The sequence below is a fragment of the Podarcis gaigeae genome (genome assembly GCF_964106915.1).
Source record: "Podarcis gaigeae genome assembly, chromosome: 4".
Classification (NCBI taxonomy): domain Eukaryota; kingdom Metazoa; phylum Chordata; class Lepidosauria; order Squamata; family Lacertidae; genus Podarcis; species Podarcis gaigeae.
In genome coordinates, this window is record NC_139677.1 from 31,508,638 (window position 1) to 31,534,691 (window position 26,054).

Below are 26,054 nucleotides of genomic sequence, written 5' to 3' on the forward strand. Positions count from 1 at the left end.
CCATGAGCTGTGACACTGCATGCGTCTACGTTTGGAAACTTCTGACATATCTGCCAGTGACCTCTTTAAAAACAAAACAGTCCATAATATATGCAGGATAATTTATATATATACTGTATATCATCTATGTACCCTATAAATGTATAAACATATTAGATAAGTCATCCTTAAAAGAATAGCTTGAGTCAATATATTTATTTTTTCTTGGATCTGTAGCTCACCTGTGCTCCAAGTAGCTCATGGTAGCCGGCATACACAACTCTCTCCCCCTCTCTATATTATCATCACAACAACTTTGTCTGAGAGTTTAGGCTGAGAGCTGGGGACTCGCCCAGTGAGTTTCATGTCCCTGTCGGGACTTTGAACTCGTCTCCCAGGCCCTAGTCTAACACTCTAACCACCACACCTCACTGACTGTCTAACATTTACACATCTAACTTCAAAGTAGATCTTAATATAACATGTACAAATAACATGATCTTCCCATTTCTCTTACAGAATAAGTTTGTGTGCATGTTTACTTATCAGCAAATGTTATTGAGTTGAATGGCACTTACTCCTCCCAAGTAAACATTATCAGGGATAAGTTCCACGGAATGCAGTGAGGCTTACTCCCAGGTAAACATGTATAGGATCAGGCTATAAGAGAACAATTAAGACTACAATCCTATACAATGCTTTAACTCAACAGGGATTGCTTAGAGCAGAGGTCAGCAAACTTTTTCAGCAGGGGGCTGGTCCACAGTCCCTCAGACTTTGTGGGAGCCCACACTATATTTTGAAAATAAAATAAAATGAATGAATTTCTATGCCCCACAAATAACCCAGAGATGCATTTTAAATAAAAAGGACGCATTCTACTCATGTAAAAACACGCTGATTCCCGGACCATCCACGGGCTGGATTTAGAAGGTGATTGGGCCGGATCCGGCCCCTGGGCCTTAGTTTGCCTATCCATGGCTTAGATATACAGAATTGCTCAGTCCACGACAATAAAATAGTCATATAGTTCTAAATAGGGAAGTCCCAGAGTAGCAGTTGGTGGGGCTTCTTGGACTACTTTTATTTCATGGAATATAGCCTTGGTTTGGGCTTCTAGGGCTGTAATGCACACTTTACAAGGGAGTAAGTTCAATGCGACACAATGTGACTTTGAAATTAATAAGGAGAGGAATTCACCATAGTGTTATGACAATTGTTTCATGAGCACAAGAATTTCAGCTTGCCAGATGGAACAAGACTCCGTCTCCTCTCTGGGTAAACTATTCGGGGGGGGGGTGTTCTCCTGGACACCCCCCCCCCGAGAAAATGTGGTGTGTGTTTGTGGCAAATGGGGAGGGGGAAGGAAAGTGAGGCAAGCCCCAATGCACTAGTGGAAGTCTGTGTTCTGGCTTCTGCTAGTTGGATTTGTTAGTTGAATCCAGTCCAATGTGGTTAGAGCAGCTTTATACATAATATTTTTCCAACACAGAGATAAGTTCTACATTCAAAAAAGAAGCACACACTTCTGTACAAAGTGCACTGCAAGAACTTCTTTAACTGATGCACGGGTTAGCAGTCCATTCTGTGTGCCGGTGCAGACTTGATTCATGATGCTGCATTATAATCTCTCTCTCTGATTAGGAAGAATGAAATGTGTGAAGGAGTTTTTAGCTTTTAGAACAGTTCATATATATAAAAAATATGTTTGACAGCTTCCCTCCCACCGAAGGCCTTCAAAGCAGCATGCAAACATTAAATTAAAACACACACAGAGGCAGTACAATAATCAATCAGAAAGTAACAAAAATAAATTAACATAACAAACAAAAAACCAATGCACGCACACACAAATACCAAACAAACCCAAATATCAAAATAATGAATGAGGGGAAATTCCCTGCCAATCAAAGTCCTCATGAGCAGGGCTGGCTCAAGACATTTTGCTGCCTGAGGGAAAGGAGAAGATGGTACTCTCCCCTTCTACATACGTATATATGCTAACTTGACTGCTACTTACTTCAACGCTGGCAATGGGATAGTATCCTCCACAGCATCTGAGGACAGCAGGCTAGTTAGGGGGATGCTGCCTCCCAGCTTGGGCCACCTATGAATAATGAAGAACCAGCCCTACTGATGAAGCATAAGTTTCCACTGAATATCAGAAAGCCTGTAAAGTGGGAGGAAGAATCTCCTGGGGGATGGATTTCCAAAACCTAGTTGCTGCCACAGCCCCCCATCTCATACCACTGCCAGCTGCACCCCTCTGAGCAATGGGGGTGGGGAGGGGCTGCATCCTTAACCTTTGCGACAGTTCCTTATGCTACTGTTTCTTTAAATGTGATGGGGTACTGCGGGTGGCGCTGTGGGTTAAACCACAGAGCCTAAGACTTGCTGATCAGAAGGTCGGTGGTTCAAATCCCCGCGACGGGGTGAGTTCCTGTTGCTCAGTCCCTGCCCCTGCCAACCTAGCAGTTCGAAAGCACGTCAAAGTGCAAGTAGATAAATAGGTGCCGCTCCGGCGGGAAGGTAAACGGCGTTTCCATGTGCTGCTCTGGTTCACCAGAAGTGGCTTAGTCATGCTAGCCACATGACCCGGAAGCCGTACGTCGGCTCCCTCAGCCAATAAAGTAAGATGAGCGCTGCAACCCCAGTCGGCCACGACTGGACCTAATGGTCAGGGGTCCCTTTACCTTTACCTTTACCTTTACGAAAACATGGCCAAAGTCCAGATTGGGTTTGAGCACCCCCTACCTTTCCCATCATACTTCCATCCTCTCTCTGAGAGATGCACTTGGAATAGGACCTCCACTGACAATCTCAGTGGGTAGACGAGTTCAAGTAGCATAAGGTTATCCCTTCAATATCCCGGTCCCAAATGTTATAGGGCTTTTAGAAGCCACGAGCAGCAATTTGAATTGTACTCTAAAAAAATAACAACCAAAAGCCATGGCATGGGCTTAAAGCAGTTTGGCCCCAGTGTTATGCACCAGTTGCTATTCCTGAAAACTTCTGAGAGGAAGGCCTTTGTAAAGACAATTCCACACCAACCATTTGATGTACTAACTGAGACACACTCTCTCTCTCTCACACACACCTATGCTCTTTATCTGTCACCTGCAGATTACCAGCTGTATTTAACTTTCCCCCCATAAGTTATTCCGGTGAATTGCCTTCAGCAAACGCTTTTCACAGCATTAGGGCAGAACTAGGCTACAAAAGAATATTAATCTAATACATTCCAGAATTCAAATCCATGTGATTAATAAGCATAATCTATAAATAAGGCCCTAATGATTCTTTGGCAATGTTGTAAACACAAGAATCAGAGGCAATTATTGCCATTATTGTTCTGCAAGTACTTTCTGTGAATACCAAATGGATATTGCTGTCCAGCTTCTTGGCAAATGTATATCTAGTAATGAAACAGATGTCAGCCAGCCTGGGCTGCCTTCAATTACACTTGCCCAATGCACAGGGTGTGTAAAGGAAGAAGGAATCAATTTATTGAAGGCAAATAACCTGCTGGTTGAAACTGTCTCCCGGTCCTTATTAACCCACTTAAAACGTACGTTTTACAGTAATGCTAGAGAACTCATTTTCATCACCCTGTGAAGCAGACTGGATGTGCAGTGACCATGATTATTAGTACAGAATGGACAGTTGGATCATGGATGGATGGATAGATAGATAGATCGACAGATAAACAGCAGCAAAAATTGTCCTTGCCTTATCTAATACATGGAATGGAAAACTGTAATGAAGGGTGAAATATGAAAGCTGTTTTAGCATGATATGGAAAACAATGCAGACCAATAAACAATCTTTTTTACAAAAGAGAAAGGTCTGGTTAAGCTTTCTGTAGAGCATATAGCTATGCCATGGTCCAAAACTCACATTTAATTCTTACAGCGAAGGATATTTTTGTTGTTGAATCCACGTTATTAATTCATTGAGCCCTTTTAATTGCAAAGTATTTCGTATTCTTTACCATTTCCATCCTCAACAGTTTCGTGGGTAAGGTAATTCTGAATTTCCATTTTTCAGAAAGAGAAATTGAGAAATTTGCCAATTTAGTCTAGATTAGTGGGAGAACAGAACTTCCCAGCATGTTAGAAGTGGTATGAGCACACATTGTCTTTCCTTGGGGGTGGGAGCCTCAGAATGAATGGAATGTGTGTTGAAACTACTCTTAGCACATTTAGTAATGGCTCTGTTTAGATGTATCACTGAATTGAGGTTTAGCATTGCATACATAAACATCAGGCTCTTTCTGTCCTCCTCCTATGTGGCTGTGAGGAGATCAGAAGCTTTTGTTTCCATTTTCAACTAACCACAGTTACTTGTTGCCCCACTTCTCATGTGACACTAAACATGAGCAGGAAGGAAAGAGTTCGTTTCACTTTCCATGAAAGCTGGCTTGTCATTACGCCTGAACCAGAGATCAGAACAAACAGAGATTTGTGGCTGTCTGGCTTATTTAATTAATCAGAATTTGTTTTAAACCACCATTGCTGGTTCATAGGCAATGACAAATCAGGGTGTGTGTTTTTTGGATTGTGAAATGAATTCTGTCAAAACCCTTCTCTCAGCTTTGTGGGAGAAGGAAAAGGGAGAGGATAGTTCGCAAGCCTGAGACTTCATGTTTGTGTGTGTAACCTTAAACTAGGGAAGAGCAACCAGTTGAAGTCCCAAAGGCCTCAAGTGGTCTCTCCCAACTCTACAATTCTATGATTCTAAGTTACGGTACCCACCTCTGCACTAAATCATGGTTTAGTGCTATGTGCAAACATAGCCACGAAGTCAAAAAGCTGTACAAATTTAAGCTAACTTCAAACCTTGGTTGCTGGTGCTGACTTGTTTCCCTAAACAATAGTTAAGTTTAAACAAAAGGCCTGTATTTAAACATAATACTCCATTATTATTATATTATTTTTTTTTAAAAAAAGAAGAAGTAAAAGCATCTGATCTTCTCTTCGTCAAGCCAGAGGAGAAAGTATGGGAGACTGCATGCCCTTGACACTTGTGCATGATAACTGCAGACATAACTGTTTGCCTTTACCTTTAGATGATGGGAACAGGATTGAGGCAGCAGTTTGGATGCTGATTTTACCCAGCCCCATGGGCCACTTACACAGCTGGCTGGGGGCATCTGTACCTGTCAATCACTTGGCAGCATCATGATTGCAGTGGAACTTTGCCATTTGCAGACCTGCTTGAATTCAAGATAGACTGAAAAGGAAAAGGGCCTTTGAAGTGATCAGCTCCAAGTTGAGCTTCTGAGTGGCGCCAGTCCCAGCAAGACTTGCATTGGGCACCATCTGAAAAAGCCCTGGATGTAAATCCCACTTGCAGAGGAGCATTTAAGGCTCTTGATCGCTCCTTTGGAGCAGTGGCTATACCCACTCTACCTGGGGTCATATAATGTCACGTGTAGGGCAGCTGGGGAATAATGACCTTTGGCCAAATTAGGATCCCTTCTGGGTCTAGTTGGGCCTGTGAGCCAGAGGAACCCCCCTGACCAGGTTAAATACTGACCAGGTATTATAGCATTAGAGATACCGACCAGAAATAATCTGTCATCTTTACCATAATATATGCAGCGCCAATTTTCATATTAATAGCTGTCTGAAGAACTTTGACTTTTGATATCTCACACGATCAATCTCAAAAGCACCAGTGGAAAAGAAATCATTATACTTAGCTTCCCCTTAATTTGGTTGGTGGGGAATTGCCATAATATTACTACAGCTGGGATTATTGATGTTAATGGCAGACAATAACATTTCAGAAAGGTTTTTTTTTGGGGGGGGGAACTGGTGGCAGGTACCATAATCTAGTTGCCTTCACATATATTATCAATGGGCATAGCTATCCATAAAACATAAAACTTGGTTGCATTCTTGATCTGCCTTTTGGACCACATGAGCACACCCAAGTTTCTCTCATTGGGGCAAACAGCTTGGAAGCAGAGGGTGTTTATTGGACAAAATGGCACAAATAAGTGAGAATAATTGTTTTGTGAATGCTTTCTGAATGAATTTTTTTTAATAGCACACGCATGTCATAGACCTGGTTGGATTCAGCCCCCCACCCCCCAGCAGCTTCTATTACATTTTAAAAACATAGGTACAGTAAGCTGCCTTATTCCTAGTCACAACATGGTTCTATGTGGCTCACTATTGTCTATATTGACTTACAGAGTCTCAGTCCTAGCTGGCAGTACCAGAGGCTGAATTAAAGATCCAAAAGGCCCTTAAAGAAACAAACCACGGGAGAACCAAATCATGTGACTTCTGCTCCATGCCTAGTTTGGCCCTTAATTGAAACACCCTCCGCCTGCCTGCCTCCTTCGTACAGGAAGCTTCTACCATATATTGCTTCACTGATGAGTGAAGTTCAGACTTAGCCCAATGGGTAAATGGGAAAAAGGAGTATTTTTTTTGCATTATGGATGCACTGAATTTTGGGCATATAAAGCACAAGGTAGATTAAGCAGACAATGTGTTAATTTTTAATACTTTTTTTTTTTTGCATTCATAGGTATGGCCTGTGCTTAGTTTGCAATATCAAAGGCATGATGAAGCCCTGTAGAAAAATAGAACTGCAAGCATTCCTCCATGGAAAAGTAGATTGCATGGATCCCCATCAGCTTCTGACACAACAAGGACAAATTGGCCTTGTAGCCCTCAACCCCAGGCTGTCTCCCATGTATACTACTTTTCTCCTGCATTTAAATGCACACTCAACATCCCGCAGACTGGCTATTGTTTCATTTAAAATGTACCGCAAGCCACTGTCTTCCCAGGGCAAGTAGGATGAGGTTGTACAAATGTACAGAAATATGAACAAACTTAAATAAGTAAAATAATGACAGATGTCCAAGTATGGGCGGTGGGTTATGAATGCAGTAATCCTGAGTCAACTCATCCCTTAGGTTAGAGTGAGTTTTACACTCCGCCAAACAACTATCATTATTCTTGAGAATGTAGTCATCTTCTGTTCAGCACAATAGCAGTCATTTACACATGCCATGCTAGAGTTCAATATCTGGGCCTGGTGGAAAATTACTGGCTGTAGCAAGATGTAGCAGGATTCTTGCTCAGCACTGACCGGCATCCAGTTGGCCAAGAGTGTCACCATCTTTGCAAGCTGTCTATAACCTGACTAAGCCACTGGGAGGGAGAGAGAGAGGAAGAGGAAGAGGAAGAGGAAGAGGAAGAGAGTCCTGTGTTGTGGCCAAGAGACCCTGGAGTATGTTCTCATTTCAGGCAGGACATCAGCCAGGTTAAAAACACTTGCTACTTCCAACCTGCCCAGGCTTCTGAGGTCACCCTTGCCCAGAGCTAAATACCAAGAGAATCCTATTGCCATCCCTGCTGCTAGGTTAACAAACCACTATGATGAGCAAAGGAGGCTAAGGTGGAGGGTCCAGTGAAGGGATTCAAGACAGGAGTTTGCAAAACAGACAAAATTACAAACTTGGGGAGTCAACTGTGCCCAAAAACACAGCAGGAAAGTTGGAGTATTGGCAAGGTTCATGTCTGGGCAAAGTTTTTGTGGGTAGCTTTAATGAGATCGAATGGGATGTGGGTGGTGCTGTGGGTTAAACCACAGAGCCTAGGGCTTGCCAATCAGAATGTCGGTGGTTTGAATCCCCACGACGGGGCAAGCTCCCATTGTTCAGTCCCAGCTCCTGCCCACCTAGCAGTTTGAAAGCACGTCAAGTGCAAGTAGATAAATAGGTACCACTCCGGCGGGAAGGTAAACAGCATTTCCGTGCGCTGCTCTGGTTCACCAGAAGTGGCTTAGTCATGCTGGCCACATGACCTGGAAGCTGTCTGCGGACAAATGCTGGCTCCTCGGCCTATAGAGCGAGATGAGCGTGCAACCCTAGAGTCGGTCCGCGACTGGACCTAATGGCCAGGGGTACCTTTACCTTTACTTTTAATGAGAGAGAGAGAGAGAAAGAAAGAGAGAGAGAGAGAGAGAAAGAGAGAGCGAGAAAGAGAGAGCGAGACAGAGAGAGAGAGGAAGATGTGAACTTCTTTTTTTTTGAAAGATTTAAGCATTTACATCTGATTCTTTCCTCACAAAGGGTGGTGTAAATTGGGGAAAATGTACATAAACGTTTTGCACACACACACACACAATATAAACCAACACAAGCAAGATATGAAGGATCCTTATAACTCTTCTCCCAGCTCCAGACAAGTCACAAAATGTATCCGAGATTATTATTATTTTCCTGTTGGCAAAATGTGCATAATAGGGTTGACTATGCACCTAAAAAAGCAATTTGAAATGTATGTGTGAAAAGTGATAGTGTCTATTTGTGCAGTACCCATATTATTGCTGCTCTTATTCCAAGCAATGCAAAGGAGAAGGGTGCGTGTGTGTTCTTCTGCAACCGGCAAGCAGGATATATATGTTTTGTGATTACAATAAGTACTAGTTAGAACATGGTGCAGTGTTGGGAAATGACACACTTTCTTTTTAATATTAATGCTATATAGTTTCTCTATTTAGTTTATCTTTCCTTTTAAATCATACTGCTATTTCCCCTTACATCTGAATATTGCAGAAATAGCTTAGCTCTTGTTTGTTATATTCAGAAAAGATAAACAAAATTCATTTGCTTAACCTTCTTATCGGGATGTATATTTAATAATTAGCGAGCCACAGTCCTCCAAGACTGATCCAAGACGAGCTTCATTTACCCAATTGCATCCTTCCTTTCCTCCAAGAGCTCATTTCTGCTTTACACTAAGCCTGTGAGGTAGGTTAGGCTGCTCATTTCCGTAGGGTAGGCTGAGAAAGGACTTGCAAAAGGCTACGGATCAAGTTTCATGGTTGATCTGGGGTCTGAATGAGGTTGCCACCTGCTAAATCAATACATGTAGCCACTGCAGCACATTTGCTTTCTATGTATGTGAACAGGATATGTCTTATTGATTTCCAGAGATTTAGATCAGGCCAAGTGCTCAGCTGTGAGGAAAATGATAAAAGGAAACCTTTTCCTTGCCCGTTTCCATACAATCTGTTTATTGAGAATTCATCCTGGTTTTTGTTTGCACAGAGTTTGCAGGAAGGCTGTATGATGTTGGCTGTTTATTAAGCATCAACTCTGATTTGCTTGCACAGAGATTATACCATGTCACACCATGCAACTATTTCCTCACACTTTCCAGTGCATTTCCCCATCATTTTAATTTCTGTAAAACATCAGGTTGTGTTGTTTTTTTGTGTGGGGGAAGGAGCTATGTTGTGCAAGAACACCAAATCCATTTTAACGGCGCAACCTGAATTTTCTTGTATGCAACTGAATCCCACCCACAAAATAGAAATGGCCTGGATGCATGCCTAGACAAAGCTCAAATGTGACTACTAGCAAGGTAGGTGTGATATAAGTTGTTAGAACAGCTCCCCTTTTATATATAAATCCTCATGCAGTGTACTCCTGTTATTCAGAAATATTCCACGAAGGCAAAAAGTGCAACGTGTAAAAGGATAAAGCTGAAATATAAGCTCTAAATTAGCTATACGATGTATTTAGGTAGGTGAGGAGATAGATAGATAAGCAAATTAGCTAAAACACTGATGGAGTACAAGATGCTCTTTAACATGCCAATTATTGACTCAATAGATTGTTACGGCTTCCAAGCTATTAAGGTCTGCTGTGTCAATGTGTACTTGGGGACTGTTTAATATGCAGACGGATGGTATGACAGGCCACAACTACTATTGTCTATCACATCAGTCGAAATACGTGCATGCATACTTTGTACACTTGTTAATGATGTTGTGCGTGCATAGCTGATTTTAAGGAATAATAAGACTCCAGCATTTCTTTTCAGTCCTAAGCTCCCCATCCCAAAGAATTCCCTTTTTAGGGCCTGAAATGGATACTTAGAGTAATCAGTTCCTATCAAATTTGCAAAAATAACTATTCCATTTTTGCATGTGCAAAAGGGATCAGAACGTCCTGTTTTCTGTTGGAAGAGTGTCAGGTTTGTCCTTTGTTTTTTTTTTTTTTTGGGGGGGGGGGGTAAAAGAGAAAATCTTTTCTTTATTTCATCCATAATCTTCTTCAGTAGTAATTAAGTAAGCTTACGCTACCTAAGAGAACTGTTAATACAAGATAAGTGATTACTTACTAAGTTGTGGTATCTGTAACTTGCTTTCACAATGCGAAAAATGGTGAAGTATAAGATGCAATATGAAAGGCTCATTTGATCATCATAAACAGGGGAAATCAGGATTTTTCATTTGGTTTTCAACAACTTTTTATTTATTTATTAACATAGGCGGAACCAAGTCTTGTGTTTAATAAGATACACTTTTCCAGTTTGCAAGCCAAACATAAAACTACAATGAAAACAGGAGTGAATAAACTCTGTCAGAAAAATATTTGGGGGAGCTGCTTGTGTAAGTATGGTGCCAATTTCTTAATCTATCGGACTTTTAAAATCATATTTCTATCTACATAAGCATCTAGCTATGCACATCAGCCCACCCTTGGAGCAGGCAGACTGAAACATACCTTGCCAAGATTATAAACTGGCTGTTTATTCTGAGCACAGTTCAAAATACTGTTTTTGATGCTTAGGGTGTATTGTTGTTGTTTTTTAGTCATTTAGTCGTGTCCGACTCTTCGTGACCCCATGGACCAGAACACGCCAGGCACTCCTGTCTTCCACTGCCTCCTACAGTTTGGTCAAACTCATGCTGGTAGCTTCGAGAACACTGTCCAACCATCTCGTCCTCTGTCGTTCCCTTCTCCTTGTGCCCTCCATCTTTCCCAACACCAGGGTCTTTTCCAGGGAGTCTTCTTTTCTCATGAGGTGGCCAAAGTATTGGAGCCTCAGCTTCAGGATCCGTCCTTCCAGTGAGCCCTCAGGGCTGATTTTCTTAAGAATGGATAGGTTTGATCTTCTTGCAGAGAAGGATCACAAGGAGTCTCCTCCATCCCAAAATTCAAAGGCATCAATTCTTCAAATCAAAGTTATAAACGGAATTGTTAGAACCTAAGACTAAGGTACTTTCAAGAATGTATAATTTGCTGCTAAAATGGAATACACAAGATGAAACGGTCAAATCGGCTATGATAAAATGGGCACAGGACATTGGGTACAATATCATGTTTGCTGACTGGGAAAGGTTATGGACCACCGGTTTGAAATTCACGGCATGTAATGCCCTGAAAGAAAATATTATGAAAATGATATATAGGTGGTACATGACTCCAGTCAAGCTTGCAAAAATATACCATTTGTCTGATAATAAATGTTGGAAATGTAAAGAAACTGAAGGAACGTTCTTTCGCCTCTGGTGGACCTGCCCTAGTGTTAAGGCTTTCTGGGAAATGATATATAACGAGTTGAAAAAGGTATTTAAGTATACCTTCCCTAAGAAACCAGAGGCCTTTCTTTTAGGCATTGTCGGCCAGAGGGTGTTAAAGAAGGATTGGACATTTTTTATGTATGCAACAACAGCAGCAAGGATACTTCTCGCCAAGCACTGGAAAACCCAAGATTTGCCCACACTGGAAGAATGGCAGATGCAACTGATAGACTATATGGAGCTAGCAGAAATGACTGGCAGAATCCGGGACCTGGGAGAAGAGGCTGTGGAGGAGGACTGGAAGAAATTTAAGGACTATCTGCAAAAATACTGTAAATTGTATGAGTGTTAAGAAAGATGTAAGATTATTAACAATATGGCACCATCAAGTTAGTTAAAAGAAATATGAAGATAAATGAAAACATAAGAAAAGACAAATTTTGGATAAATATTATGCTAAAATTAAGTTTTTAAGGTTTGGGTAAAATTATCTAAAACTAGGGACACAATATTGGAAATTATAATATAAGAATTGAAACAAGGTGATAAATTGCTGGGTTAAGTTTGAAAAACTTAGAACGCAGGAACGAGAGATGTGAGGAAGTCCAAAGAAGTGAAGAAAATATGGTTATTGTAAAGTTATATTGTTGTTTTGTTTGTGTTTTTTTATTGTATTAAGAAAATCTTTAATAAATATCTTATAAAAAAAAACAAAGTAAAAAAAACCAAAAGCATCAATTCTTCAGCAAATATGGTGTATTATAGTTATATGATAGCAGCTACAGTGCATATATTAAACATATAGCACTGTTTATAAAATCACTGTGGCTGCATTTAACTGAGTGGTGAGGAAAGTGCAGTCTGCAGAGGCTCAGAGGAACCCTCTACTTATTGCTTCAAATGTTTCCAGCATCCCAAACAGGTTATGGGGAGGTTTGTATTAAAGGTCAATTTTAGTCCTGGGAAGTGTAAGTCCCGGGCTCAGGAAGAGTTCTTAAGATGCAAGCACGGCTGGTAGTCCCTGGCATCGTGTAATATATTCATCACTCTGCACAACAGTTCAAAAACAATGATGAAAAATGGAATAATATTCAGAGAAGGATCACAAACATGATAAAAGGTCTGTGAGGGTAGTGAAATAGAAAAGAAAGTTGAAGGAATTAGGTATGTTTAGCATGGGGGAAAGAACGAAAGGATGATGATTAAAGGAGTTTATGTTATCTTTTGAAATACTTAAAAAGGTGTCACAAAGGGGAGACAGAAATACGTTCCCCATCTCCATTGAGGATAGGGCAAAAAAGGAGTGGATTTAAATGGCAGATTTAGATGAAATATTACAGAAACATTGTGGACACTTCCAGATGTGGCTGTTAAGCGCTCTGAATCATGACATTTGGAGATCTGTAACTCACAGGTTCTGGATGTTAATGCTGCTGGCTCAGGTGGCTTAGCAGGAATAACAAAGGAAACAGATACTGTGGCTCCAAATTAATGTGGGGGAAAATATCTCTGCTTGGGGGAAAAATATTGTGTACTTCCTGGGCCATCGCTCCTGCTTTTGGCATGTGGCATCTGTGAGTGGTCAGTGGTGCAAAGTGTCTCCCTTGCAGCAGAATCTCCCTTAGTGGTGGCGGCGGTTCATAAGAAAGCGATGTTAGATACAGGGCATTTTGCTCTGTGGCAGTTTTCCTTAGCTCCTCTTCCTCATCTGTGAATGCTTTCCAACTCACTCTGTACAAGCAGAACTTGGAGGACTACTGATCATCACACCCAAAGCACACTAAGGATGGCATGCAGAATTCCAAGTTCCACATGCGGCAGCTGGGTAGGATGAGCTGGAATCACTCTACTGATTTAAAGAACATGTGCACATGCACATGTCTGTGCACGCACATGCGCACACACAGAGCAGATGGGCTGTGTGCAAGGGCCTTCACTGTAACTTCCAACTATGAAGTCACTGCTCAAGAAATGTTGCATGCACATAGGTAGGGTGGAACATTCGCCGTAAGTTTTAAACCTATGGCGATGGGTCATGAAACAGCACTGTTAAGTCCCCCAAGCCCCCATCCAGTCAGGGTTGCTTTATCATTAGTAAATAACAGACGGCGTGTCTAAGTGTGTGTCACATTTTGCTATGTTCAGCAGTCATGTGTTGAAAGAAGACCTGTATATTATAGTGATCTCTGCTGTGGGACACATAGCAACTCCATAGGCTCCCTGTGAGCAGTGGTGTAGTGTGTATGGGGCCCACACAGATGGTTGTCCTGGGCGCAAACTTGTTGGGGCACAAAATTTCAACTCCCAGTGCTGACTCAGTACAGCTGCACGATTCTGTTCCTGGGCTGTGTTGCTGGGCTCTGTTGAAAACAGCATCTCCATGCAAACCAGGATGTGACCTCGCCCTCCATGGAATGACGTCCCTCCCTCACTTCCACCCCTCCATGCAGCCCCGGGTGCTGACAACCAGTGCTATGCCACTGCCTGTGAGTGGAGGGTGGAGCATCCTTTCAGGAGAGTACCGTAGTTGCTGTTGCTGTATTATCTTACAGTTCAACACTCTGTTCACTTGTATGGAAAGAAGTTGTCTGGGAGGGCTAAACTTTGCTCTTGCAATGCCAGTAGGTAGAGACTGCTGTTGTTTGCAAGGAAGGTTACGTTGTGCTCACTTTCACGTGCTCAGATTGAAGCACTACCAACACCCCAAAAGAAGGAAGGGAGGGCAGGAATTGTAATACAGATGATCAGTTAAATTTAGCAGCAGAGCATGATGACAAAGCAATCTGTTTTTTAATGTATTTAATTTTAGATTTTATTGTTGTTAGCTGCATTTTGGATGGAAAGGTGGGATATAAATGTAGCCAGCTGATATATATGACTCCTTTCCCCCCCTTTTTATTTTTAAAAAAGGTCCTTACCTCATCACATTCCCCTAAAGTCATGTAGTACTTGAAATAAATAAATGGGAAATCATATTTTAATTAGTAACAGCAGATTGAGACAGGAAATTTGTAGTTTAACACATATTTTTTTCTGTCCATATATGCCTCTGTTAAGCCTATTGCATCATAGCTTATTTGGATTTGTGGGCACCCAAATGAATCTGACTTAATAGCTAATGAGATCTAGTATACTTTTTAAAACCCATCATCTGGGCGCTAAAATAATGAAAGCAAAAATCAGCCTAAAGCATTGTGTGTTTCCTCACTTCCCTGTGCTGCTTAAACATGGATGGATTTTTAATAATTTATTTCTGTGGTTCCTCTCCAGGGAATAGTTGCCAAAGGCTTTTCATTTTGTGTTCGATGCTTGCATTAGAAGCTTACAAAAGATGCACACCCAATTTACGCACGTGCAGAATGGCACACAAAGAGCATCTTTGTGTGTGTGTGTGTGTGTGAAATATGCAAACATAAATCTGGGTTTAGAGTGGGCAAGGGAGAAAGAAAGCTGGCGCTGTAAACACTTTGCTCAGATGAATGTTCCGTGGAGGTAAATAGGGCTTGCTTCCATGTAATAACAAGCTAATTTGTATAGTGTGTAGATGGAGAGCATGCAATGTACAGGTGTAGGTCTGGATGTTACTCTGTGGATTTCAAGTTAAACCTGTTCATTCCACTGACAGGCTTTCATAGATCTGAAGCAAAGCCCAGTGGCAAGAACAGCCTTTCCCAATTTGGTGCCCTCAGTATGCTTTGGACTGCAACTTCCATTAGTCCAAGTCAGATATCTTATCCAGAACCTTTAGCCATTAGCCTGATTCTTGAACCTTTAATTTATACATACCAATGTTGACAGTGCACAAATAAATCCAGGGCAACAATTATTGGAAGAGACCACAATTTTTATTTTTAATTTACATTGGATAGAAGACATACATAGCTATCAGTACCACTGCCATACTACTGTGAAAGATCTTCCATAAGTTGTGGGTGCAGCTTTGTAACCCAGCAGGGCTCTTAACCAAAGCCATCAGTTCAGGGATCCCTGTGTTTATAGACCTTTCCCACTCAGATTCCTTCCCTTAAATTCCAACTCATTCTAGTAGGTGAGAACACCAATTTCCAAATTCTGAAAAGTAGAGTGAAGGGTCTAGCATTTGCCCAGTCTGTTCCAGTTTGAAAAATTGTAGTTTCTCTTTGTAGGATTTATTGGGTTTTATATTTTATTTTGGATGCAGAATTTTTGTAGAAATGCTGTGAAGTGAGGCAAGAACATCTATATTTGAAGACTGCTGGGAAGTAATGCTATTGCTTTAAGAGAGGGATGCTATGGCCTAGTCCTTACAGATGGTGAAACTACCTATTGCACCCACACTTTCCTGCCCTTCCTTCCTTAAAAAACTATGCAGCTTCTTATGGTTGCAGCTTGATAGGGGTGTGTGTGTGTGTGAGAGAGAGAGAGAGAGAGGTTTTTTTTTAAAAAAAATATTTCTATTGAAAACTTTTAACAACACAAATTATCAATCAACATCACCAATTACATTTCCCCCCTCTTTTTATTCCCTCCCCTCCCTCCCTCTCCCACCCCCCAGAGACTTCCCTCAATTCCTCTGATTTGTTTATACATAATTTTCTCTGCATATTATAGAATTGTACATATCGTTGCCTTATCCACCGTATGTTCTACTAATAAATTTGTGGATGTTTATTCAAAGCCTGCCAAGGAATCCAAATCATTTGTAAGAAGGTACTGAGATTTAAATAATTTGTAAGAAGGTACTGAGATTTACCTTACCTAAGAAACCAGAGGCCTTCCTTCTGGGCATGGTGGACCGGAGAGTGTTTAAGAAGGACAGAACCTTTTTTATGTATGCTACTACAGCAGCAAGGATTTTGATTGCAAAATATTGGAAGACACAAGATTTACCCACACTGGAGGAATGGCACACGCAGTTGATGGACTATATGGAACTGGCCGAAATGACTGGCAGAATCCGAGACTTGGGAGAAGAAACATTCGAGGAGGATTGGAGAAAATTTAAAGACTATTTGGAAAAACATTATAAGTTGTATGAATGTTAAAAAACGCACCTTTTAGGAAATCCTAGCTTCAGTAATGTTAAATTAAAGAAATGGAAATTAAGGTACAAGGAGTCAGAGATAGAATAATGAAACAACTTTATTGTGTTAAAATGAAAATGTACATGATTTGGGTTATAATACATTTGAAACTGGGTAACATGATAAAAAGGAAGATACAATAAGTATTGAAATAAGTTAACAAATTGCAGACGTTATGTATCACAGAGAATGCAGGGTTGGGAGGACGTGGGGAAGTCCAATAGATTTGGAAAAAGGAGTAAGAAAAATTTGTAACCTTTCTTTTTTACTTTTATAATACGTTCTCTATTCTTTTTTCTGTACTTTATAAAACTAATAAAAAATATTATAAAAAAAATAAAATAATTTGTAAGAAGTTCCCATTCTTCCCTGAAGTCACTGTTGTCCTTCTCACTTAGTTTGCATGTCAGCTTTGCCAATTCCGCATAGCTCGTCAGTTTTTCTTGCCATTGTTCTTTTGTTGGGATTTCCTCATTCTTCCATCTTCGTGCTAACAAGACTATTGCCACTGTTGTAGCATACATAAATAAGTTATTTGTTTTTATTGGCAGATCTTGTCCTAAAATCCCTAACAAAAATGCTTCTGGTCCCCCCCCCCCCATGTCATTTTAAACATCTTTTTCAACTCATTATATATCATCTCCCAAAATTCTTAAACTTCTCTACATTCCCACCACATATGATACAAAGTACCTTCTTTTTCTTTAAATTTCCAACATGTATTTGACCCAGTTTTATACATTTTTGCCATCCTTACTGGTGTAACATACCATCTATACATTATTTTCATATAGTTTGAGAGAGAGAGGGAGTTTAACCCCTTTTCATGTACAATTTTCCTGATCAAAATGCCTCTCTCTGTTGTAAGGAAAGAACTTGGGGAGGTAGCAGCTATGTGTATAAAAGAGACAGAGATTTTGATGTGGAAAACAATGCAGGGGAAAAGGTTAGACATCCCCTTACCCTGCTGCTGTTTTGATCAAATTGGTCGTCCACTGTGACTGCATTTCATTTAAGGAAAGCAAAGCTTCCAGTCAGGGATCTCTCCCGCTTAACATTTACTTTCACCCGAGAGATTAAATCTGCATTGACTGTACCTCCTCAAAATGCTGGAGGGAACTTGCATTAAGAGAAGCAGTCAATGCAAATAGATAACTAACATGTGAGGGAGAAAGTTAGGATGGGTCCATTTCCTTCTGTGTGTGAGGATACACTTATTTCATTTAGGTTTATTTATTAGGGAACTATGGCTTAAAGTGGTGCCACCTCATATGCCAAGTGAAATTAAAACAAATTAAAATTAAACTTTGATATATGGATTATTATTTTTTGCTGAATTTCACACTGTTGTAAAGCATTGCTCTGGCTCTGGTGGGTAGGTAATAAATGCCATTTGAATTGGAAATGATGTTGGGCAGTCATAGTGAATGAATGCTGTGATAAACAGGAATAATGATTGGTAGTTTAATCTATACATGCCTATCTTACAAGGGTTTATTGAGCCAATAATACATATCCTGATATTTGTAGTTGCGAGAACTAATATCAGTACCTACAGATTTTAAAGGTAGCTGACCTGTTGTACCACATGAACATCTGTCCTTAGTACAAGTCAGGTCACTATTCCATGTAGCCCATGCATGTTGAATTTGGCTAGCAGTAACTTCTCAAGGCTCCAGGCAGATGTTTTCTCCTGTCCTCTTGCCTATTTTTCTCCCTGAAGATCCCTGCAGATTTGCTTTTTGTCCCCATATTCTTTGGATCATCACCTTGCGGAGGTTGCATAAAACTTTTTGCTTAGGTGCCCAAAGGATCCACTTTTCTTAGGGCGATTGGAGACACAAATCGTGTCACAATTTAGCTTTCCAGCTACCCACACCCCCTGTCCTCCTTTTAAATCAAAGGAAGCCAGGAAATGAATCTGATATGTTCTGTATTTGCCATACGTTGTCTACCGCTGGGCCACAATATCTCTTCCACTTTTTTTGTCTCAGTAGTTTAGGTTCTTATCCGATTACAGTGGTACCTCAGGTTACATACGCTTCAGGTTACATATGCTTCAGGTTACAGACGCCGCTAACCCAGAAATAGTGCTTCAAGTTAAGAACTTTGCTTCAGGATGAGAACAGAAATCATGCTCCGGCAGCAGGAGGCCCCATTAGCTAAAGTGGTGCTTCAGGTTAAGAACAGTTTCAGGTTAAGTACGGACCTCCAGAACGAATTAAGTATTTAACCCGAGGTACCACTGTAGATGGGGTTTTTTTGCCTCAGAACAGAAACAACTTGAATTGCATGCAGCCCTGCCTCTCACAGTCTTTTCACCAGTAACAAGAATATATGTTGAAGAAGAAAACTTTCCCCTCAAGGCTTTCCCGAGTCAAGTCCTTACATGTGCAAGGACTACCCCCACTGCCAAAAAAAAGGTCATCTTTACAGGTATATCTGGAGATTCTTTGTACATGCAATGCAAAATACTTCCTCCTGCAGATGAAAATTTGTTTCTTACTTTTTGAGGCCACCTGCTGTTTTTACTGTCAGGGCTTCCAAGCCTATCATATGCCCTTCATTCCTATTATGGAGTCATCACTTGTCATAGACTGAATTTTCCAAAAATGCATAAGTATGAGCGAAAGTATCTTCAACCAACAAAAAGAATTCATGTTTGTCTGTCTTTAGAATTGTTTGATGGCTTTTCTTTTTTGCTTTTCAAAAACTGGGAGGGAAGACGCGATTGACATTTTCTAATAACGAAAGTTTCCACAAGGAACAGATTTCTTTATTGCCAAGATATAACGGGTGTTTTTCTTTTATTTCATTCATATATATTTTAAGCGAGACTCTTCACTTCGGCACTATAGTTAAAGAAAAGTGGTTACACCCTACAATGCAGTATTCGTTAAGCAATTAAGTTACTGACAGGCTTTTTACATTATTTACCATGATGAAAATATATGTTTACTCAACCTGAGTACAAATCAACACAAGGAGGCAGAAGTTCAGAGTAAATTTGACTAATGATGTTGTGTTTTCATCCTTGGAAATAAGAGGGTGGGAAAAAGCCTTCCTGCTTTTGATGCTGTTTTGTCTCTGCTGGAAGGGATCTGAAATGATCCAAGCTGTCATGTGAGAGCTCAGTGAAGCTGAGATCCCCCTTGATTGCATCTGAGCGCCGCTCTCAGATAACTACTGCCTTCCAAATAGAGATATGGCACACTTGTAAATGGTTAAAACAAGACATGACGGAGAGGAATGGCAACTCTGAAATCAAGGCCATTTTAGTTTGATATTTGACCTACAAAATTGATAAAGTTCTGCCTATAATACCCATATCTTCCAATCAAAGCTGTTAATGATCTATGGTTTCCTTGTAGACTCGTTCCAGGTTTCTGATCATGGGGTCTTTGAAGTTTCAGAAGTCCTGTGTGTTCCAAAGTTATTCAACATTCACAACCTCGTTGGTGGATCCATTATGTGTGAGCATCTTGATCATTCTCTAAGACATGTTTTCTTTTTAAGTTGTTCTGTTTTTGAAAGATGAATTTGCCTAAACATGAGGGGATATGAATATTTGGCAAAGTGTAGCAGACCCTGTTAAATGTATTAAGGGAGCTTTCTTTATAGAGCAGAATATGTTACATAACTAAGAAATTAGAAGGAAATTCACTTCTACTCATCAAAGCTAAACCAAAGTACTGGTCCTTTGATAAGAAACTGACACAGATAACCAGATCATCACCGGTGTCCTTGAAGTTCAGATAAGCTTCTGTGCAGTAGATGAAGGTTTTTAAGTCTAACATTGTCTGGGAGAATACGGGTGTTTACATTGTACAGAGTAACTGAGGTCCAGAAAGTAGTATATGATTTACTGCACAGGGCCAAAGAATTTATGGTGAGTCAAAAGCCAGAAAGTTCAAATGAAACCTTTTGTATGAAAGTGGCAACAATAAGTAGACTTTATTGTTGCCATTGTGTGGCTAAACTTGATATACATCTTAACTAACTAACCAATTAATTTTCTGGATTTTTATCCCATCTTGTCCCCAAAGGGTAAAGGATGGGTTACATCAATAACATCAGAAACTAGTGGCAAAACAAAATACAGGACATATATACTAAAATTTCTAATAGCTTACAAAATGTATTTGTGAGTCACTGCTAAAGATACATTTTGCTTCAGTGGGAGAGAGAGCAGTTATTACTGTTCCAATGGATGCATGTGAAAATAGGTTATGTATTCTCTTGTGACTTTTAATATGTCATTTCCCCCACATGCGGAAAAATAACTGTATGTGTGCAATTTTGAGGGTAAAAATGGCAGGATGGAAGGAAGTCAAACAGTCATCTTCTATTCTCTGGTAACTCTTCCATTCTAGTCTGTAGCCACCCCAAGACTCCTTTTCAGGAAAACAAATAAGCAAAGAAGGGGAATAATTTCTTGGTGTTATGTCTAGCTTGGCTATTGCATTCAGCAATGTTGCAAATAAACGTAATGGCACACCTAGAAGTAATACCTAGACTTTGACTGCAATTGTAAACCCATGTACCTGAAAATAAATGTCTGTGTGTGCCCAGTCTAGTACAGAATTAAAAGTATACACTTGTGGTCCAAGGTAATAAAAACTTACTTCGTTGTTATATGTTTAGGTTCCTGGTGTCAATGAACTTCACGGACTTGCAGAAATAGAAGAACGGGGAAAAGTAAGGCTACCTGTGGTGTAATTAGAATTATGATCTGTCCCATTGACAATGATTTCCATTTAAGCATTATTAAAATCTTGATCGAGAATATACTTTCAGTCTAACTGGAACTGGCAATTTATTCTTAAATTCCACTATAATATGTATGCTTCGTTTTTCAAAAGAGCTGTGCCTTCTGGGAAACCCAGAACTGATTCCAACTATCTGTCTTAAGCAGATCCAAGAAATGTTTGCATGAAACTAGATGCCGGAAGCCAGAAGGCCTTTCATAGGCACACTTGTGTGATGAGTCGTCTCCTCCTTGTCACAAAGTTGCATCATTTTTGGCTATGGCCTGCGTATTTTTGGAATGCAGCATTAAGAGGAAATAATTGGCCAATCCTGAATTTTAGCCAAGAGTTCTGAACTCCTACCTAACTCTTGTCTTTCTTCTTCATATTTGTCATTTCAATCTGCCAGCGTTTCAGTCTTCCCAGCCCAAATTCTTTCTATGCAATTTAATAAAGTACTTTTTTGGGGGGGTAGTAATATCTCAAATGTGTTTGGGAAAATTGTATGGAAAGTCTTGTAGAAGGCGTATGAGTAATTGCGCTCACAAAATGTCTGTCAAACATACTGGGGAATAATCAATTAAGTTTTACTCAGAGTAGACTCATTGAACATGACTAAGTTAGGCTCATTAGTTACAATGGGTCCATTCTGAGTAAAGTGTATTTAAATACCACTCATTGTGTGTATGAAGATGCTTTAATCTTCAGGGCAAGAACCCATTAATCACCTGGAACAGCTCCATTACATAACACAGGGATAAGCATAATTCATGTTTCTACAGTGTATTCCTATGTGCAGGTCCTCTTGTGTTCAATGGGGATTACATTATTGTTATTTAAAAATTTTGGTCACCTTTTTCAAAAAGCCCCAAGGCAACTTGCAGAAATAGAAAATGTATAAAAGAAATATTTTAAAATAAAAATTATAAACTTATACATTTTGTAAGTTTAAAACCAGTAAATAAACATCAACAAATCCATATAATACTAAAAACATGCAGCCCATAAGTATAAACAAAATCAAATGTTAAGTTTAAAAGAATTTTGATTTGGAAAACCATTAAAATGATTTGCACTGAAATCCAATTGGGGGATACGAGGAAGTCACTTAACAATGTTAATAAGATTAGTTTTAATAAGGTTATGATTTATGCTTGTCTGTTTGTATGTTTGTGTGTTTATAATTTTGTGAAAATCAATAAAAAATTTTGAAAATAACAACCCAAAATCAAATGTGTGCATGGTTAAGTGCAGCCTTAGTGGGCTGGATGAATTGGGCTACCAAGTAAGTCTCTTATTTTTAGACTGTCACAAAAGTGTGACGCTATTGTGCACACCTGTGAAACTGGAACAGAACAACTCCCCAGCTGAAAAGCTGAATATTGTGTTATTATTATTTATTTAATTTTTATACCGCCCTATACCTGGGGGTCTCAGGGCAGTAAGACTCTCAGAGACTTTTGAATGTATAAAGTGATATAAAGTCTAATAAATCAAATTAAAATTAAGTAGAATCAATAGAAAAGAAACTGTGGACCAGGTAAGAAACAATATTTCAAATCCACAGAGGTGGACAAATTTAGCAAGAATGATGAGCGAAGGAGATGCCACAGATTTGCTTCTGCCTACTCACAGTGATTACAACAGAGAAATTCCAAGCTGATTGTGCGCATGCACATTTAGTTGGTTGTACTTTGAAACAATGCATCGTAGCTCAGTGGCAGAGAATCTTCTTGGAATGCAGAAGTCTCAGATTCAATCCCTGTCATCTCCAGCCCTTGTCCCAGAGAGCTACTGAACTAGGTGGAACAATGGCCTGATTCAGTAGAAGGTAACTTCCTACGTTGCTATGATTCACTTACGGCTTTTAAGCATGAAAGCCAAAGCTGTACTAATTCCCAGCTGTGAATAATGCAGATTAGATACTCATTAAATTAACATTGATAGCCTATCTGATGGAAACATCATTGCTGGATTAGTGTTCTTGCACTAAATCTGAAGGGCAGGGTTGGGAGTAGAGTTTTGTTTTTTTAAAAAAGTACAATGATTTTACACAACAAAGATTTCTGGGAGCATCTCACCCACGATCATCTAACTTGTGATCTAGTGAGTACAGTTGCCATGTCATGATTCAGATGCACTGAATCAAATCATTTAAATCCCAACAAAAACCCTGTGTAAATGTTCTGTCATTCAAGAAAAGAGTGCAGTACAGCCATCCCTCTGCACAGATAGACTTAAGAGACCATGGATGCTTAATGTATTAAGAGTGCAGAATACAAGCAACGCCAGCAACAAGATATATGCATCAATATATGCACTTTCCCCATGCTTAATTAAGACGGGCGCAAGTGGTGCATAATAAGGTTGCAAAATAAACCTTGAAAGTGAGAACCTTGACAGCTGTCAGTTATTGGCTTTGTAATACACTACGCTGTTCATGGAATCTAATTAGTTGAACTTGGCTCAGTGGAACTGAATCAGAAGGCCCATGTGCAATGTTGCTGCTTACCAAAATAATAAATTATCATCCTAAATTGCATCACACTAACTGTGTAGCCATATTATATTTCAGGATTATATCTGCTACTGTTCCCCTTACTTATGCTTGATTGATGAAAGAGTATTAATCATATCTCAACACACAGTGGAAGATGGGATTGTGAGATTTGGGCAGTGATTTTTTAAAATGTGAAAATAAAACATGGAGTCAGAACTTTAGTTGGTTGTATATTGTTGAAGCTCCATTGCAGATCATTATTTTATATAACAGTCTTGAGAGTGACTATAGAATCATAGAACTGTAGCATTGGAAGCCAGCATGAGGATCATCTAATTCAATGCCCTGCAATTCAGGAATCTCAACTAAAGCATCCATGACAGATGACCATCTAACCTCTGCTTAAAAACCATCTTCCAAGGGAGTCCATTCCACTGCCGAACAGCTCTTACCACCAGAAAATTCTTGCTGATGTTTAGCTGGAATCTCTTCCTTGTAATTTGAAGCCATTGGTTCAGGTCCTATCTTCCGAAGCAGAATAAAACAAACTTGCTCTACCTTCCATCTGACAACCCTTTAGATACCTGAAGATGGCTATCATATCTCTTCTCAGTCTCCTTTTCTCTAGGCTAAACATACCCAACTCCCTCAAACGTTGCCCACAAGGCTTGGTTTCCAGACCCTTAATCATCTTGGTTACCCTCCTCTGAATATGTTTCTGCTTATTCATATTTTTTAAAAAAATTGTGGCACCTGGAACTGGACATAGTTCTCCAGGTATGATCTGACCAAGACAGAATACAACAGGACTATTACTTCCCTTGATCAGTAGTTGATACTTCTGTTGATGCAGCCTAGAATAACTTTGACTCCTACTACTAAGTATCAACTACTGATCAAGGGAAGTAATAGTCCTGTTGTATTCTGTATTCTGTTGTATTCCCAGTGGCAAGACCAGTGTTCTCATCTTATATTGGTGCAGCCATCCTGCCTAAGTGCAGGTCCTTAGATATGTCCCTGCTGAAATTCATTTTGTTAGTTTTCCCAGTTCTCCACTCTGCTAAGGTCATTTTGAATCCCGATTCTGTCTTCTGCAGCATAAGCTACCCCTCCCAGTTACAGATAGGTAGCCGTGTTGGTCTGCCATAGTCAAAACAAAAAAAATTCCTTCCAGTAGTACCTTAAAGACCAACTAAGTCAGTTCTTGGTATGAGCTTTCGTGTGCATGCACACTTCTTCAGATACAAAGGAACCTTGTGGGTCTTCAGGGGCTGTTCTGGATTTCCTTAATAAGACTAGAAAGGGGTGGGGGGTGGGGAAAATTTCTCAAAATGTCTGTCTTCAGCCTAGTCTTCAGCCTTTTAACACTGAGTTGATTTGCAGAAAGTCTCATGGTCAATTCCAGACATTTTAAAAAAATATTTACTTTTATGATTTTTCCAAATTATTTCAAATCAAATTACTTTAATTTGATACAATTTCTTAAAATCAGGTTTCCTGCTCCTGTTGCAAACATATGTTGATCATTTCCTCCTGCAGCTGCATCATTTCTTATTTAGTGGCCAGTTGTCACCCTTCACTTGCCGACACATCTTTAATTAGATGGATGAAGTGGTAGATGATGTGTCTGAGGCTCTGGAAGGCTGCTGCCAGTCAGATGGGCAAATAATCTGACTGGGTATAACATAGCTTCCTGTAGGGTGTGGCTTTCTCCTGATTGAAGTGCAGAGTGTTTGAGAACCAGAACATTCACAGGGAAACCAAAATGCTTGTTTACAAAGTTATTGTACTACCAACCTTACTGTATGCTTGTGAAACATGGACCACTTATAAACCCCATCTCCAACTCCTCAAAAGATTCCATCAGTGGTGTCTCTGAAAAATTGTATACATCACTTAAGGAGACAGGCTAACTAATACTAGTGTACTGGAAGAAGCAAAGATCACCAATATTGAAGCAACAATCTTCAACATCAGCTTCATTGGACTGGTCATGTTGTGCGGATGCCTGATTATTGTCTTCCAAAGCAACTACTCTATTCTGAACTTAAAAATGGAAAGCGTAATGCTGGTGGTCAACAAAAGAGATTTAAAGACTGTCTCAAGGCAAATTTTTTAAAATGTAGTATAAACACCAACAATTGGGAAACACTTGCCTGCGAGGGCTCCAATTGGAGAACAGCCTTTACTAAAGGTGTCATGGGCTTTGAAGACACTCAAACTCAGGACGCAAGGGAGAAATGTGCTAAGAGGAAGGCACGCTTGGCAAATCCACACCATGATCAATTCCCACCTGGAAACCAATGTCTCCACTGTGGAAAAACGTGTGGATCCAGAACTGGCCTTCAAAGTCACTTATGGACTCATTGTTAAAACCGTGTTTATGGAAGACAATCTTACTCGGCTACGAGGGATCGCCAA

At 40.0% G+C, this 26,054-nt stretch overlaps 1 long non-coding RNA gene across 4 annotated transcripts in view; it reads left to right on the forward strand.

The window, feature by feature from the left end:
* LOC310843127 overlaps positions 1-24,501 on the forward strand; it is a 32,655-nt gene extending 8,154 nt beyond the window's left edge. For 3 of the 4 annotated variants that reach the window (XR_014563504.1, XR_014563506.1, XR_014563507.1), the window contains 2 exons: positions 19,768-19,858; positions 21,030-24,501. This is a non-coding gene — a long non-coding RNA (uncharacterized lncRNA). The remainder of the gene's footprint in view (positions 1-19,767; positions 19,859-21,029) is intronic. The other variant, XR_014563505.1, reaches the window with a different exon arrangement.
* The last annotated feature ends 1,553 nt before the right edge of the window (positions 24,502-26,054 follow it).